This window comes from Hemiscyllium ocellatum, chromosome 7 (genome assembly GCF_020745735.1).
Source record: "Hemiscyllium ocellatum isolate sHemOce1 chromosome 7, sHemOce1.pat.X.cur, whole genome shotgun sequence".
NCBI lineage: Eukaryota > Metazoa > Chordata > Chondrichthyes > Orectolobiformes > Hemiscylliidae > Hemiscyllium > Hemiscyllium ocellatum.
In genome coordinates, this window is record NC_083407.1 from 77,620,879 (window position 1) to 77,634,292 (window position 13,414).

At 42.2% G+C, this 13,414-nt stretch overlaps 1 protein-coding gene across 5 annotated transcripts in view; it reads left to right on the forward strand.

Moving 5' to 3' along the window:
- Positions 1–13,414, forward strand: part of gulp1b (GULP PTB domain containing engulfment adaptor 1b) — a 386,308-nt gene that overhangs the window by 200,239 nt on the left and 172,655 nt on the right. The window lies entirely within an intron of this gene.

The window sequence follows — 13,414 nt, forward strand, 5'->3', positions numbered from 1 at the left end:
ATCTATGGGAACTCACTGCAGTAGTTGTTCTGTTTTTTACTCCTTGGAGAGGCAGTATTCCTCAATACTTGTAAGATAACTATGCCTGTTGAGCTGATTATTTGTTCCACCCGAGGTTCCTTCACTCTTGCCAACTTTTCTGTAAAATCTTGTGATAGCAAGGAATAGGCATGAATCCTGAGTTGTTAACCAAACTTTGTCAATGAAATCACTTGCATCAGCAAGAATCTTTACCTGTGTTATCATTTTGGTTTCATTTAACTTACAGATCTGTCTAGATGTCTAAGGTATGTTTGCTCATGTGTATCATTCAAAGACACATGTAGATTCTGACACCTGTGGTCAAGACAATAAAATAACCTGTCATCCTTATCAGATAAAACGATTCATAAATGATAGCAAACTGAATAGAAAAGTTGAAACAGAGGGCTAGAAGAATACAGGAGAAAGTGAGGACTACAGATGCAGGAGATCAGAGACGAAGAGTGTGGTGCTGGATCAGGCAGCATCCGAGGAGCAGGACAGGTGATATTTCAAGCATAAGCTCTTCATCAGGAATGAGGTTTGTGGGCCAAGGGGGCTGAGAGGTATATGGGGGAGGTGGGGGGTGGGTTCTGGAGGGAAGGTAGCTGGGAATGTGATAGATCGTTGAAAGTAGGGGGGAAGGTGATATGTCAGAAAGGAGGGAGAGGTTGGACCGGATAGATGGAAAGGAAGATGGACAGGTAGGACAGTTCAAGAGGGGAGTGCCGAGTTGGAAGGTTTGATCTGGGGCAAGGAGGGATGAGGGGAAATGTAGAAACTGGTGAAATCCACATTGATCCCAGGTGGTTGACAAAGTTGACAGATTTCCAGCATTCACAGGTTTGTGTTTATTTGAATGGAATAGTTGTTCTTCTATGGGACTGAGAAGATTGTACTTTCAAAGGTTCATTGTACTCTTCTTCAATACTGCTTATAGATTATTTAGAAATGCTCCAAAATTCTCTCTTGCTCATGTAGTCAGTCTGCTTTCTCGGCAACTCTGTGCATGATCAGCAAGGAGCATTTGTTCAGTGATGAAAATGACCCATTTGTGCTTCTTTCTGCAAAACAGAACCCAATCATTTTATATCAGCTTTCCATGGTCATCACAATGTTTTATTGTACGTTGTTACAGTTATGAGATTGTTATGATTTAGGATTGTGCCTTTAATATAAGGTGAAATGAGGTGAGTCATGTGACCAGTTCTGACATCTGCTTCAAAGCAACCAAAAGTGGCTTGACTATTAGAGATTGAAGGAGACCCAGCTTGTTTTCCTGGGAGGAAAGTGTAAACTATTGATCTTGCAAGCAGTGGCACCAGCCTGTGTACATGGTAGATAGTTTGCGAGTCTCCAAATTCCCAGAAGTAAACCATTGTGCTTTGGTCTGTCCATTTACTTTGAAGACAAAGAGTACTGGGGTCTCCAGGATCACGGATCAGCATTTCTGACTGGATGCAGGATCGATTTGATTTGTGTTCTGGTGGAAGTCTGATTTGGGAGGAGAAGGGTCCGAGGTGTCCCTGAAAACTCTCGGATAAGATTTGTTTGCCAAGGTCTGGAAGAAGGACTGCCAGTGAGATGCCATGATTCACACACAGGAATGCAGCTGTAACCTTGCCTTCAGATTGAAAAGACCAAACTCATGAGCAGTAAAACTAGGATAGAAATTTCAGTTTGGTTGAGGAAAAAGACAAATCTCCAGGAGAAATCTCACTGTGAATGGTGGTTCTGACATCAAAAGTTTTCAGTCTGGGAAAGGGAAAGTTTAGGAATAGACCCTGAGAAACAAAAAAAACATATTGGACTGCTTCAGGGAGAATAGAAACCCTTTGGAAAAATGTATTGATGAAAAGTGTTTTTGGTTGAGCTAAAAGAAACAGAGGTATGTTTTGTTTTGGGTTTCAAAGTATCAGTTCCTACAAAGGTAGTTGAGTCAATTGTGCTTTATCGTTTGCTCAAGTAAAAATTTCAAAGCATGGAATTTTATTGTGCTGTCCCTTCAGCCATTCCCTGGAGGTTTGGGTTTCTCTTAGTTATTGATCTCTACTCAGATCTTGAACAATATTTATGTTCTAGATTGAGGAATGTCTTACCTACACTATTGAGATTTGCAGTTCAGCTACCTCAACACACTTGGTGGCACGATTGCTCAGTGGTTAGCACTGCTGCCTCACATTGTCAGGAACTCAGGTTTGAGTCCACCTTTCAGCAACTGTCTGTGTGGAGTTTGCAGATTCTCCCCATGTCTGCGAGGGTTTCCTCTAGGTGCTCTGGTTTCCTCCCACAACCTAAAGATGTGCAAGTTAGGTGAATTGGCCGTGCTAAAATTGCCGATTGTGTTCAGGGATGTATAGGTTAAGTGCATTAAGCAGGGGTAAAAGTAGAGTGTTAGGGGACTAGGTCTAGGTGGGTTACTCCTTGGAGGGTTACTGTGGACTTACTGGACTGATGGGCTTGTTTCCACACTGTTGAGAGTCTAAGATTTTATGATTGTAAGCTCAACCTGAGATCTTTCTGGAAGGCCTATGTATATTTACATTGGTATTTTCAATGTATTTGCTAGGAGGACTTTTAGCTATTTTTGATATTGGTCTTGCTCCTCACAAGATCGTTAAAGTAAAGCAAGAGAAAAGTGAGCTGAGCCAAAATTCTCAACTTGCATTTGGGAGATCTAACAACTGGTGAGCAAAAATGAAAATACAGCTGCAGCAAAGTTCTAGATGGCAGCAGTTATCTCTTTGGTGTAGTTTGCTTTTGGCTATCTTAATTGGGAATTTACTGAGGCTATCAACTGAAATGTTCCTAGACTAAGATGTTGGGTGTGATGGCAAGCATTTTTATGGAGATACCAAATGGCAGGCTGATTGGATCTGGTACTGCTACTTGGTTCAAAAAAGAGAAGGAGAGTGAGATGTGAAATCTTCCTTGGTTGCTACAATAGCAACAGTTGCACAAACAGAAGATTATAAGTAAAACACGAGATTCAAGAAAACAACAAAGGTCTTCTCAATGCTATCCCAGATGGTAGGCTGAAATAGGTTTAGCTTCAGATTACCAGAGCACATATTGGCTGCTGCCTTGCAATTAGAATTGAATTGAATTGAATTTATTGTCATGTGTACCGAGGCACAGTGAAAAGCTTTGTCTTGTGAGCATTACAGGCAGATCACAGAGTTGAGTAGCCTCGGTAAATAAATAAAAGGTAAACAGCGACAGGCAAATGTTAAGAGTTTGTGAGACAATTCGGTATTCTAACAATAGTAGAGTAGAAACTGTTATGAAACCAGATGGTGCGTATGTTCAGTCTTCTGTACTTTCTCCCCGTTGATAGAGGTTGTAGAAAAACATTGCCAGGATGGGATGGATCTGTGAGAATGCTGCCTTTCCTTGACAGCGGGCCTGGTAGATGGATTCTATGGGTGGAAGGTTGGCCTTTGTGATTGTCCACTCTCTGTAACCGTCTCTGATCTTGAATGGTACAGTTGCCATACCAGGTAGTTATATATCCAGACAGAATGCTCTCAATGGCGCACCCACAAAAGTTGGCAAGGGTATTCGCCGTCGTGCCAAATTTCCTCAGCTGCCTGAGGAAGAAGAGATGTTGGGCCTTTGTAACCAGCGCACCCACATGAAGAGTCCACAAAAAGCCAGTTGTGGATGACCACTCCCAGGAACTTAACACTCTCCACTTGTTCCGCCTCTGTGCTATTAATGTGTAGGGGGCATGAGTAACATCCTGCCAAAAGTCAGTAATGAGCTCTTAGGTTTTGCCGACATTGAGTGCACCATTTTTCAAGGTCCTCCACCTCCTGTCTGTAGTCTGTTTCGTCGCCATCTGAGATTCGACTGACTATGGTGGTGTCATCAGCGAACTTGTAAATGGCATTAGTCTGCTATTTGGTAGTGCAGTCATGGGTATACAGCGAGGACTGAGAACGCACCCCTGGGGGTCTCTAGTGTTGAGTGTTAGTGAGGATGAAATATAGCCCTCAATCTTCACTGATTGTGGCCTGTGGGTCAGGAAACTGAGGATCCAGTTGCAGAGAGTGGGGCTTAGTCCGAGATCACTAAGTTTAGTAATCAGTCTCGAGGGGATAATAGTGTTGAAGGCTGAACTGTAGTCAATGTGTATGATTCTTCCGTAGCTGTTCTTGGCGTCAAGATGTTCTAGGAAGGAGTGAAGGGTAAGTAATATAACATCTGACATGGATCTGTTGGTCCAATAGACAAATTGGAGTCAAGAGTAGTGGGGAGGCTGGAGTTGAGTAATGCCATGACTAGCTTTTCAAAACACTTCATGACCACCGAAGTTAGGGCCACTGGGCGGTAGTCATTGAGACATGCTGCATGAGCCGCCTTAGGCACAGGGATGATTTTGGCCCTCTTGAAACAGGCAGGGACAGTGACCTGCTACAGAGAGAGGTTGAAGATATCGAGAAGACCTCTGCCAGTTGATCTGTGCAGGCTCTGTGTACACGGCCTGGCACTCCGTCTGCTCCCATCACTTTCCTTGGATTCTCACAAAGGAAAACTGATCTGACCTCTGATGCAGTGACTGTTGGGATAGGTTCATCAGGACTTGTCAGGATAGATGTTACCTCTCCACTGAAATTCTGCTCAAAGTGAGCATAGAAGACTTTGTGATGATCGGGAAGGGATATGTCATTGTCTACTCTCTTGCACTGTCTCTTTTTAGAGCCTGTGATGTCTTTCAGTCCTTGCCATAGTCACTGGGTGTCTATCTGAGTCTCTAGTTTGGTTTGGTATTGAACCTTGGCTGCCTTAATGGCCCTGCGATGGTCATACTTAGGTTTCTTATATTTGAGTGGGTCTCCTGATCTGAAGGCCTCACACTTGGTTTTTAGCAGGTTCTGTATGTCCTGATTCATCCAGGATTTCCTGTTGGGGAACACACAGATTGACTTCCTCTGTATGCAGTCCTCTACACACTTGCTGATAAAGTCTGTGATGGTGGTGATGTACTCGTCCAAGGTACCTGCGGACTGTTTGAACATGGCCCAGTCAGCTGATCCTTTGCCTCGGCCTCTTCCGACCAGTAATGGACCTGTATCTGCGAGAGGGTCTCCTGCTTGAGCTTTTGCCTATAAGCTGGAAGAAGAAACATGGCATTGTAGTCAGAGTTCCTGAAATGAGGGCAGGGATGGAGCAGTAGGCATCCTTCAGAGTTGTGCAGCAGTGGTCTAAAATGTCCACCCCGGGTGGGGCAGGTAATGTTCTGATAGTACTTGGGCAACACTTTCCTTAGATTAGCTTGATTGAAGTTGCCAGTCACAATAAACAGAGCCTCGGGGTGATCCACCTCCAGGGTGTTAGTGGTGGAGTTCAGCACATCCAGAGCTATCTCAACCTTTACTTGTGGTGGTTTGTACACAGCAGTTAGTATAGCGGTGGTAAATTCCTGTGGTAGATAGAAGGGGCGACACTGTTGACTTCCTGCATCACAGACCACAATCAATAAGGATAGACAACAATGCCACCTCCATGATAATCTTCGATACTGGCTACCTCACAAGGATTTGTACCCAGCCTCCTATTGTATTCCATATACGCTTACCACTGTGTGGCCAAATTCTGCCCCAACTCCATTTACAAGTTTGTTGATGACACTCCTGTTGTCAGTTGGATCTCAAATAAGGACAAGACAGAGTTCAAGAAAGACATTGAATGCTTAGCGGCATGGTGTAAAGTCAACAATCTCTCCCTCAACATCAGCAAAATGAAGGAGCTGGTTATCGACTGCAGGAAGTGGAGTTGAGGGCACGCCCCTGGTCTGTATCAATAGTGCTGAGGTGGGGATGGTTGAGCGTGTCAAGTTCCAAGGAATGCCAATCACCACAATCTGTCCTGTTCCACCCACAACAATGTGACAATCAAGAAAGCACAGCAACGTCTAAGGAAATTCAGCTTGTCCCCAAAGACTCTGACCAATTTTTACAGATGTACTGTAGGAAGTATCCTATTTGGATGCATCACAGCTTGATACACCAACTGGTCTACCAAAGACCTCAAAGAATTATAAAGAGTTGTGAGCACAGCCCAGTCTATCACAAAAACCAGCCTTCCATGGACTCCATGGACACTTGCCACTACCTCAGGAAAAGCATCCAACATACTCAAAGAGTCCTGCCACCCTGGTTATACTCTCTTCCACCCTCTTCCATTGGGATGAAGGTATAAAGGTTTGAATACACGTACCAACAGATTCAAGAACAGTTGCTTCCTCGCTGCTACCCGATGTTTGAATGGAACTCTCAAATGTTGGTGTTGATCTCTCTCTGCACCTTCTCTGTGGCTGTAACACTGTATTCTGCACTCTGGTCTGCTACCTAATGCACTTTGCATGGTATGAGCTGCCTGCAGAAAATGGAAAAGATCACTTTTCACTGTATCTTGGTACATGTGATAACAGTAAATTAAATTTGGGGAATTCAGGAACATGCACTTAGTCTAAATATGCATTCCTTGCAAGTGAAGCTCCACACAAGAAGTAGAAGTGATCAAAGTTATGCTGAATAAAAAAAGAACTGTTCACGGAGTAAATTGTGATCTTTGTTTTTACATTGAACAGATAAGAAACAAGAAATTGATGCATGATTCACAATTTTGTTAGAACAAAACATCATCTGGCATGCCCATTGGTTAAACCTGTTTGTGGACATCTGTTTTTTCCCTTGTAAGAAGTTGTTGTAAGTGCAGCTAACTCTGGAACAGCAAGAGCACCAGGGCTTTTGAGAGCTCAGTGAAAAATGGGACAAATGGTAGCTGTTAAATGAGGAGATTTAAAGTTTCAGACTAAAGAAATGGAAAGGACAGGGGAATGGTTCAATTTTACAAAAGCAAAAACGTTAAATGTGGAAAAACTTAGCTGATCAGGCAGCATCTTCAATAAACCAATGAAACGTTCAGGCTGGTTACGTGTTAACATATCAATGCTAATAAACATTTCAAAAGTTCTTTGAAGCTCACTGAACATGAAAGTATGTCCGTACTTTTCAATCATTTTCCATAAAATACAAACACACCTTTATATTAAATTTACTGGCCAGGTTTTCTGTATGCCACACTCTGTTAGTTTGCAGTGTATACAGCGTGGAATAAATATCCAAAAGAGCTGAGAAGTGGGAATGGGGGCAGTCAGCCCACAGCAAGTTAAAGTAAGTTTTTGCGCACAGCTGTCACAGAGCAGAAATGTGATCCTTTCGTGGCATTTTTCCACCAAATGCTTATTTGCTTTATTGCTGTGAAATTCATATTTTCAATTGATTTATTCACCTTGCTGACTTCAAGCATGAATAGGTAGATGTTTCATGCCAGCACTTGTTAATAGTCCTGCTATCAGTCTCTGCTTAGTTCCTTGTATATGCAAACAAAGAATCTTGAGCCAAAACATTCTTTCAGTCTATGGACTGACTTTTATTGTGGCCTGAACGACATGGAGGGAAGTATAGGAGAACCATGTCAGAAGTCAAATGAGGCTTTTCTCCACATCAGGACCAATTTGTTACATTTTTAAACAGGGTATTAAGACTAAATTCTTATTAAGTACCAATGGGTTGCCTATTCATGGGGATCATTATCATTGCTTATTGTCAGCCTCAGTAACTGCAAATCATGCCTCATTCATACAATGTTTACTATTCTACTACCTGTCATCAGGTAACAAACGTCAACAATTTCAAAATGAAAGTCAGACCAGGTACCTGACTGTAGTCTTTCTGCTTCTTTCATTGAGCTGCCATCTTGGAAATCCTGGTGTCTGACACTTGCTGGCCTTTTGGGAGCCTCTCGAATGTTTCAAAATGCACTTAAAAGGTCCATTACAGGATCCACTTACACTGCACTCCAGGATGTGTCTTCAGTCAGAATAGATATGCTCCAACAAGAAGACTTTATGCAGAGGAACAGATTGGCCCAGGTTGCATCTCGGCAGTTTACTTGCCCTCTCAGCTCTCTCTCACCGTGAATGTATCTGGACGCTCACAACATCCCTGCCTTTGTCCGCCCAAGACCACAGCAACCTGGCTCTCCTTATGTCTATCTGGCACTGATACAAAGCCAGGATGCTTTTCCTGGGTTGTCAGCAATCCTCAATCAAGTCAAAGGAGATAGGCTTCAGTGAATGGTTCCTGGTACAGTAAGTCAAGGATATCCTCAGATATCAGTCTAGAAGTTTGGACAGGGTTAGTTGGCCACTTTGGGTGGTTATAAGAATAAAGAGAACAAAGAATAAAGAACAAAGAGCAACATAGCACAGGAACAGGCCATCCAAGCCTGCACCAACATATTTTGCCTTTCTGTACTAAAACTGTTTTCACTTACAAGATCCATACCCCTCTGTTCCCTTTCTATTCATGCATTCATCCAGGTGCTTCGTGAATGGTGCTATAGTGTCTGCTTCCACCACCAATTCCGGCAGCACGTTCCAAGCACTCAGCATCGTTTGTATGGAAAATTGCCTCATACATCTTTCTTAAACATTCTCATTGACACCTTGGACCTGTATCCCCTCATAATTGACCCCTCCACCCTAGGAAAAAACCTCATACTTCCTACTCTATCCATCCCATTCACAATCTTATGAACTTCTATCAGGTCGTCCCGTTAATCTCCAGCATTCCAGTGAAAACAAACCCAGCTTCTCCAACCTTTCTTTATCACTAAAATCCCCCATATGAGGCAACATCCTGGTAAACCTTTTTAGTACGCTCTCCAAAGCATCCACATCCTTCAGGTAGTATGGTGACCAGAGTGGTGCACAGTATTCCAAATGTGGCCTAACTAAAGTTCAATAAAGCTGCAGCATAACCTCTCTATCCTTATACTCAATGCCCCTTCCAATGAAGGCAAGCATGCCATAAACCTTTTTCTTACTACCTTAACTACCTGCATTGTACTTGAATTTCCAAAGTACATCACCTCACATTTGTCTGGGTTAAACTCCATCTGCCATTTTTCTGCTCATGCCTCCAACTGATCTATATCCTGCTGTGTCCTCTGACAATTCTCCTCACTTATCTGCATTCCACCAATCTTTGTATTGTCCACAAACTTACTAATTAGATCAGCAAATAATTTAGAGATTCCTCTAAATTATTTATGAAGATCATGAATAGTAGAGGACCCAGCAGTGATCCCCGTGGAATACTATTAGTCACAACCCTCCATTCCAAAAAGCATCCTTCCACCACTACCCTCTGTCTCCTGTGACTAAGTCAGTTCTGTATCCATCTTGCCAGTTCACTACGATACCTTGTTACTTCACCTGTTATGAGGGACTTCTGATAGGCTTTCCTGAAGTCCATGTGAACATCAACAGCTTTTCCCTCCTCAATCATCTTTGTCACCTCAAAAAACTGAATCAAATTAGTGTGGCATGACTCCCCCACACAAAATCATGCTGTCTAAAGGATCATCTATTTGTAATGGGTGAGAAGCTGAATATTGGGCAGCATGCCACCTATCTTGGCTCCATTTTTGGGCTGTTTTCATTTGAAATGAGAGAGAGAGAGGGGAAGGGATTGAATGAGATGAAAGTGGGTGGTGCAACACCTTACCCTCATGTAAGTTAACTTTATCAGTACCATCAGCTATTGACTTTGCACTTCACTACTGGGCATTCTTCCAGACAGGTGAGACCATAATGACCAAGGGTGTTCGGTTTGGATGGCATGGCATCTTCCACATGTCCTTGGGGGGAAGAACATGTCCCACACCATCCACCATGAGCTCCAAGTGCCTGTCTGCAGATTTATGCAAATTTACCACATCTGGGGCAAATGCCACAAACCATGAAGGGCAGCTCCAGCCTGATAGTGTTTGTCTGGATGCACAACAGCCTTTTAAAAATAGTGTGGGCATCTAGGATGCCAGTTTATTCTGAGAGATCCCACACCAGCCAGTTCTCCTGGGTATAGCATGATAATAGACTCAGCCAACATCAGGTGAGAGGAGCACCATAGACCCATGATTGATAATTAACATGACGTGTTTGGGATGATATGGCAAGAAATTGGAATCTGCTTGATGGAGACAAATTATTTATGAAATTTTGCAAGATTGCAACTTATCCAAAATACCATAAAATCCACAAGTTTTTTTTAAGTCAAAAAATGCCGTCAGACATTTCCTTTAGAATTGAATAACGAGGAAGCGCTGTCATACTGAAGTACATTGCAGATTTTTTTTTTAAAATGGGTTTAATGCTAGTTAATGAATTTTTTTAAAGCCCCTTTCAAAACTTGGACCAGGATTTTAGAAGGGTGACAATGGGGAATTGATGATGAAATGTTGCCAGTCGCTACCGTTACCATCCACTGAACACTTTCACTTTGTTCTGTCCACCATTATTTACAATTCTAGCTGGATTCTCTTTAGGGAATAATTTCATTATCACTTTGATTCTTCAGAGATAAAAGTACCTATACACAAACCTTCTGGCACATTAATGAAGGCTACAGGGTAGAAGAAAGTAACTAGCTGGTGCCTTCACAGACATCTTTGATTCTTGAAAGCCCAATTATATTGTCCTGCTGTGAAGTGATCTGCCATTACAGAAACCATCAAAATTCTTCGAAGCTGTTCCTAGTGCCTTGATGCCCAAACAGTCCTCTCAAATATTATTGCCTATGTGGTGTTCTGCAGTTTGTGAAATACTACTTCTTATATTACATGACGTGTGTGGATCATTACAACAGTAACAGGTAAATGTCTTGCACTGTCTGCTCTTTAACCCCTCTACGTTTATTAGTGTTTTCAAGACAGACACCCTGAGGTCTTGGTCTTCTGGGTTCTTAGTTAGAATCTCTACAGTGTGGAAACCGGCCCTTCAGCCCAACAAATTTTTCCCACCCAAACCCATTGCCCCATTACTCTACATTTACCCTTGACTAATGCACCTAACCTGCTCATCCCTTAACGCTATGGACAATTTAAGATGGCTAGGTCACCTAACCTGCACATTTTTGGATTATGGGAGGAAACCCACACAGACACAGGGAGAATGTGCAAACTACACGGACAGTCACCCGAGGCTGGGATTGAACCCTGGTACTGTGAGGCAGCAATGCTAACCACTGTGCCACCGTGCTGCTCGCAATGAGTTGAAGACACTCATTTTGGTTTTCTCACTCCCAAGTCTTCCTTTTCATGTTTTCATTGCTCAGTGACAGTTTGCCTGGCAAGGGTATTTTTCTTGTGCCATTCCAATGTTTCTTGGAAGGGCTCCTTGCACATGGTGGTCTTCCTTGTCCCTCTAAAGATTGGCAGCTCTCCACTTTGGTCTTACTGCATGGTGCTTCAACATGGAGAGTAAATGCTTTGCCCTCAGATTTACAAGTTTTAAATGACTGAAATATTAAAACTGGTTTAAAAAAACTCTCTTCTGTTAAACCTTACTGAGAAGTAACACTTTAACCAAAAAGAACTTTATAGCTTGATATTTTGTATACACTACAAAAATATTTTCTCAACATTTTGAATGGAAGTATGAACGGACCTTGTAGGAACTAAATCATTCTCATCAATCAATTGGTATCATAATTTAGAGTGAGTGGTTCATGTTCCATTCATGTCCATTGAATGGGCATTAAATTTATCTCCAGAGGTTACATTTATAAGCAACATTATTCTTCGGAGATCATTAAAGGTAAAGCAATCTAATGTTCAAAAAATTGCTTACTTTTTCCTGAACTTCGGTTTAAGCAAGTTATGTGCATGATTAAAATGATTTAAATAAATTCCTTTTCACAACAGTGAAGGTTAAGGAAAAAAATTACAAGAAATATTTCATATTTTGATACATGTTTGGCTGAGGTCTGGGGAAGGTAACTGTTTCGACAGGCAAGAGAAGCATTAACTAGAGGAGATGTACGTCTAACATATTTGATGAAAGAAATTCCAGGGGGAAAAGACAGCATGTTTTATGCAGCAAATTTTAATGATCTGGATTGTGTTACCTCAGACTGGTGCTGGGAGCAATTGAAAGAACAACTTTCAAAGAGGAATTTGTTCTTCTTTTGCTACTGGTGTAACCTTTGCTTGTGTAGTTACTTCAATATTGTGAAGTGCCTGGCAGCAGTAATTTTAGAGACTAGAGAAAATTAGATGCTGAGCCAATGGGGAATAGATCATGAGGGGTGCTCAAACTTGTGGCTTAAGAATTGGGTTTTTGGGTGGGTCTAAAGGAGCAATGGAAGATTTAGAAAATTTTTTTTAGATGCAAGCTAGTTGTTTGCTTTTGTGCAGTGATCTTAAATTAAACTGCAGTTATGTCTTAAAATTCAATGGTTGAGTTGTAATTTTAAAATTTTCATTGCAATGTTGGCTGCACTAACTAATGTGTTTATTTCTCACTGTACATAACTAACACACCATTGAGCTGATCAGTGGTTTGAAAAATATTGATGATTTGACCTAGTTGATAGCTGCCAGCTATTTAATGAGATGTTGCTGAAAAGGTGAGGTGAAAGTGACAGACATTGACATCAAGACGGAAGTTGACTGAGGGTTACATCAAGGAGCCCTAACAAAATTGAAGTCAATAAGAAACAGGGGGTGTCTTATATTGGGTAGAGTCAGACTGAGTACAAAAGAGGATGATTCTGGTTGTTGAAGACTAATCGTCTCAGCTCCAGGTCATCTCTACAGGACTTCCTCAGGGTATTATCCTAGGCATAACCCAATTCAACTGTGTCATCAATGACCATCCTCCCATCATAAAGCCAGAGTGAAGAAGTTAATTGATTATGTAAGGTTTAGTGCCATTCATAACTCCTCAGAATGTGAAGCAGTCTGTGTCCAAGTGCAGCAAGACCTGGACATTATCTAGGGTTGGGCTGATAAGTGGCCAGGAATATTCATGCCAGAAGTGCCATGCAGTGACCATTTCCAAGAAGAGAGAATCTAACAGCCTGCCCTTGACAGTCAGTAGTATTACCATGATTGAATTCCCCTCTATCAATAACCTGGGTGTTACTGCTGACTTATCTGTGCCAGTCATGTAAATACGGTGGCTACAATAGCAGGTCAGAGGCTGGAACTTGTGTGACAAATAACTCAGTATCTGACTCTGTAAAGCCTGCACGCCTTCATAAGGCACAGGCGAGGGGTCTGATGAAATACTGTCCACTTGCCTGGATCAGTTGAACTCCAACAATACTTGAGAAGCTGTGGAGCACAGCAGTCCTTTTGACTGGCAACCAACTATCACCTCAAATGTTCAGGCTCTCTGCCACCACCAGTAAGTTGCTGGCAATGTGTAGCTCCTGAGAGATTCATTGCAACAACTTGCTAAGCCTCCTTTGACAGTGCCTTGTGCTCTCAAAAACCTGAGAAGAATGAGGGCAGCAGGTTGTTGTGAACATCACTC